The sequence below is a fragment of the Schistocerca piceifrons genome, unplaced genomic scaffold, assembly GCF_021461385.2.
Source record: "Schistocerca piceifrons isolate TAMUIC-IGC-003096 unplaced genomic scaffold, iqSchPice1.1 HiC_scaffold_592, whole genome shotgun sequence".
In the NCBI taxonomy this organism is placed as follows: domain Eukaryota; kingdom Metazoa; phylum Arthropoda; class Insecta; order Orthoptera; family Acrididae; genus Schistocerca; species Schistocerca piceifrons.
In genome coordinates this window covers 47501-52500 of record NW_025728835.1, presented here as the reverse complement: position 1 = coordinate 52500, position 5000 = coordinate 47501, and the positions used below count along the sequence as shown (strand labels likewise).

Here is a 5000-nt window from a genome sequence, read left to right as displayed (position 1 = left end):
ATCTGTAGGTCTCCCGCAACATGACCTCCTCCAACGACGATACCGCCATCTATGCGACGCCAAGCCGATTAAGACAGCGATGGCGCCACAGTGCCCGCCTTTCGACGCCACCCACAAAGCCTGCAGCCTCTGTCGACCATAGCACCCAATCTCCAGTGGCTCTGCCGCACGAAGCCGTGGACCGGCAATGACTCCACCCGCACCCGTTCGTGCACCACCCCAACCGCCAAACGCGCACCTCCAGCGGATGAACGGCGGACGTTTCCCGCACTCGTAAAGTGCAATCCACCCCTATAACGTGCGTTTCATGAAGAGTTATTGCCAATATGCGACATTCCCGCTGTCCCTATACATGAGCCGCGACCTGTACCACTTACGAGCGAGAGACGCGATCGCGTTGCTCACTGTACGGCGTCCGATACCGAGCCATCAGCATGTCGGTCCCCATGCGCGTTGCACTCGCACTCGCAGTCGCAAAAACGTGGGGCAAATATATTACGCGGAAGAGTTATAACAGACCGAGCCCCACTGCATGAGGGGAGTCTTTGTCACTAATGTACACAGATGGAACATTTTGGACTGGAACCAGATTACCCGTACACACGGCGCTGATTAGTAATCAATGCAGAGCCATCAAACTACAGAATATATATACAACTGTCCGTATACATGCTGAAAGAGTCTGCCCACAATGGGAACCACACGTCAGCCAGCCACTCTGATCACGCACCACTCTCTGCTTCTAACGGGCGCACATACAATATGTAAGCACCAGCATGGAACAACATCCAGTGCATCCTCTCCGCCACATTACACAATCCACACTATCACAACCAGACCAGGAGGTCCATGCGGAAAATACAATATCCCACCCTTTCGACATCCACCATTGCGCAGATCAGGCACCAACACCCACACATGTCCTATACAACGGTGCACCCAACATCACAATAGTACCTCCTGTCACAGCGCACAAACAATGACATGAGTCAAAGACACAGGTCTGACACAAGCATAGAATTGGAGCGCCGCCTCTAATAAGCCAAAGGTGCATCCTGACGTGACAAATCTGATCATGTCACAAGCATTCACTTACTATAATCACTATCAACGAACCTGCCGCCCCCGCCCCCCCCTACACCTTTCCTTACAACAACGTGTAACCTAACCTAACCTAACCTATGTTGTACCTTAACCTAACCTATGTTGTACCTTAACCTAACCTATGTTGTACCTTAACCTAACCTATGTTGTACCTTAACCTAACCTATGTTGTACCTTAACCTAACCTATGTTGTGCCTTAACCTAACCTATGTTGTGCCTTAACCTAACCCATGTTGTGCCTTAACCTAACCCATGTTGTGCCTTAACCTAACCCATGTTGTGCCTTAACCTAACCCATGTTGTGCCTTAACCTAACCCATGTTGTGCCTTAACCTAACCCATGTTGTGCCTTAACCTAACCCATGTTGTGCCTTAACCTAACCCATGTTGTGCCTTAACCTAACCCATGTTGTGCCTTAACCTAACCCATGTTGTGCCTTAACCTAACCTATGTTGTGCCTTAACCTAACCTATGTTGTGCCTTAACCTAACCTATGTTGTGCCTTAACCTAACCCATGTTGTGCCTTAACCTAACCCATGTTGTGCCTTAACCTAACCCATGTTGTGCCTTAACCTAACCCATGTTGTGCCTTAACCTAACCCATGTTGTGCCTTAACCTAACCCATGTTGTGCCTTAACCTAACCCATGTTGTGCCTTAACCTAACCCATGTTGTGCCTTAACCTAACCCATGTTGTGCCTTAACCTAACCCATGTTGTGCCTTAACCTAACCCATGTCGTGCCTTAACCTAACCCACGTCGTGCCTTAACCTAACCCACGTTGTCGCCTAACGTAACCCACGTTGTCGCCTAAACCTGCTCTGTAATTGTTATACGACTCGTTCAATTAGTGTAGTGTTGCCCACCCGCAACCCTCGCAATATAGTTCGCTACTCGCACTCCCCGCTCCCCTGTGTATCGCTTCATGTTAAACACCTTGCAAGTCTTGCTCACTTTCCACATGCTCCTGCTGTACACTGTAATGTGGATGGCAGCAGGACGTACATGCCGCCCCTCCCCACGTCCCCACCTTGCCCCCTGCCTTCGCAAGCTGGTTGGTGAGAACTTTGCATGTTCAATGCCCTCCGCATGCGACGTACTCAGGCTACGTTGTGGTGCGGCCTGTGTCAACTGTCCGCTAATGTCGTACGCGTAAACCACAATCTGTACTGCACATTCGTCCTTATGTACTGAATGATACATCGTGGCACATGTGTGACCGTACAACGACTGCGCCCAAAAACGGCGGACCATACAGTGCAAATATTGTGCACGCAGCTACGTGTCGTCTCCCTATGAGAGCTGGATTGCAGTGTGGTACGCCATAGAGACGTGTGGGAGGAACGGACGCCGTGGATGGCGATCAGCATGAGCTGTCTGTTGATGTATTCGGACCTAGTCGTCTCTCCTCACACACCGTGATGGCATGGTGCACCGCGTTCCATATCTGCGACATGCTACAGAGGCCGGTTGACAGTCGTTCGAGCAATGGACATCGCATACGTACGGGGGCCACCTTCCACGTATTGTCTAGGCGTGCACATTTTGTTGCGTGTATGTGGGCAGACGTAGTGTGGCGTGACACCTGACACAGGCATGCAATAATCGTGGAAGTTGCAAATGGCGATGGACGCCTGCGTTTTCTGGTGAAGTTACGCAAATGAACAAATGGTAACCTGTTGTGGTGCGGTTGTTCTCGCTAGGGGTGAATCGGTGATGGCGACGATAGGTTGAGGTACTAACCGGTTGTTCCAGCGATACCCACCATGCCGACGAAACTGAACGGCATCTGGGTGTGAAGCGATACGCGGCGGTGGCTGGGTGGGACCGTCCCCGGCCGGTGAGGGGGCGCCTCCCGGCGTGCTGGCCGCGCGGTGCGTGGGCGCACGCGCTACAGCCGGCTGGTGGGGGCGGCCAGTGGCAGGCGCGCCGGCCGACGGACGCGGCAGGCGTCGCAGCTGCGCGCCGGCGCACCCTGCGCGCGGCGCCGTGCGGCCAAAGTAGGTCCTCGCGGGCCCGGTGCGAAGCGCGGTGGACATCTTCAGTGTGCTGGTCCGATTGAGGACTGTGTGCGTTGAGGATGCGCTGCCGCCCGGCGCTCGGCGCCGCGACGCCGTCTGCTGCTCGGTCGCCCCAGCGGTTCTCGCTGGTGGTTTGTATCGCAGCTGTGCGGATGTGTTGGCGCGTGCGCTGTGCTGGGAGAGTTCGCTTCGGCACCCAAGTGGGGCTTTTGTCCTTCTGTGGCGCTGGCGTTGGAGCTGCCGGTCACCGTAGGTGGCGCGTGTTGTCTCCCGCCGGCAATGCCACGACAGCACGCTCCCGGGCCTCTGTCGGCAGCGGCAAGCTCAGTTGGGAGCACGGGTGGTCGCACCGAAAGCGTCTACTCGCCTAACTCCGGGCGATTGCGCATCTCTCGAACCCGACCAAGTACTTGGGACGGCGCTGCGCGCCGCCGGGACCTGAGAGGGTTTCGAGGTGTATTGTGCAGGGGAGCTCAGCCTCCTCCTGTTTGCAGAATGATTGAGCGGACGCTTGCGTGTTCGCGCGGGCCCCCGGGACACACTCCCGGGCGGCCGGCTGCTCAGCTCTAGTTGACGCAGCTCCCTGGTTGATCCTGCCAGTAGTCATATGCTTGTCTCAAAGATTAAGCCATGCATGTCTCAGTACAAGCCGCATTAAGGTGAAACCGCGAATGGCTCATTAAATCAGTTATGGTTCCTTAGATCGTACCCACGTTACTTGGATAACTGTGGTAATTCTAGAGCTAATACATGCAAACAGAGTCCCGACCAGAGATGGAAGGGACGCTTTTATTAGATCAAAACCAATCGGTCGGCTCGTCCGGTCCGTTTGCCTTGGTGACTCTGAATAACTTTGGGCTGATCGCACGGTCCTCGTACCGGCGACGCATCTTTCAAATGTCTGCCTTATCAACTGTCGATGGTAGGTTCTGCGCCTACCATGGTTGTAACGGGTAACGGGGAATCAGGGTTCGATTCCGGAGAGGGAGCCTGAGAAACGGCTACCACATCCAAGGAAGGCAGCAGGCGCGCAAATTACCCACTCCCGGCACGGGGAGGTAGTGACGAAAAATAACGATACGGGACTCATCCGAGGCCCCGTAATCGGAATGAGTACACTTTAAATCCTTTAACGAGTATCTATTGGAGGGCAAGTCTGGTGCCAGCAGCCGCGGTAATTCCAGCTCCAATAGCGTATATTAAAGTTGTTGCGGTTAAAAAGCTCGTAGTTGGATTTGTGTCCCACGCTGTTGGTTCACCGCCCGTCGGTGTTTAACTGGCATGTATCGTGGGACGTCCTGCCGGTGGGGCGAGCCGAAGGCGTGCGACCGCCCCGTGCGTGCTCGTGCGTCCCGAGGCGGACCCCGTTGAAATCCTACCAGGGTGCTCTTTATTGAGTGTCTCGGTGGGCCGGCACGTTTACTTTGAACAAATTAGAGTGCTTAAAGCAGGCAAGCCCGCCTGAATACTGTGTGCATGGAATAATGGAATAGGACCTCGGTTCTATTTTGTTGGTTTTCGGAACCCGAGGTAATGATTAATAGGGACAGGCGGGGGCATTCGTATTGCGACGTTAGAGGTGAAATTCTTGGATCGTCGCAAGACGAACAGAAGCGAAAGCATTTGTCAAGTATGTTTTCATTAATCAAGAACGAAAGTTAGAGGTTCGAAGGCGATCAGATACCGCCCTAGTTCTAACCATAAACGATGCCAGCCAGCGATCCGCCGCAGTTCCTCCGATGACTCGGCGGGCAGCCTCCGGGAAACCAAAGCTTTTGGGTTCCGGGGGAAGTATGGTTGCAAAGCTGAAACTTAAAGGAATTGACGGAAGGGCACCACCAGGAGTGGAGCCTGCGGCTTAATTTGACTCAA

General features: G+C 54.0%; 1 non-coding gene across 1 annotated transcript in view; it reads left to right on the top strand.

Moving 5' to 3' along the window:
- Positions 1-3708: 3708 nt before the first annotated feature.
- Positions 3709-5000, top strand: part of LOC124762118 — a 1909-nt gene continuing 617 nt past the window's right edge. Inside the window, exon 1 of the ribosomal RNA XR_007012496.1 lies at positions 3709-5000. This exon is cut by the window's right edge and continues 617 nt beyond it. This is a non-coding gene — a ribosomal RNA (small subunit ribosomal RNA).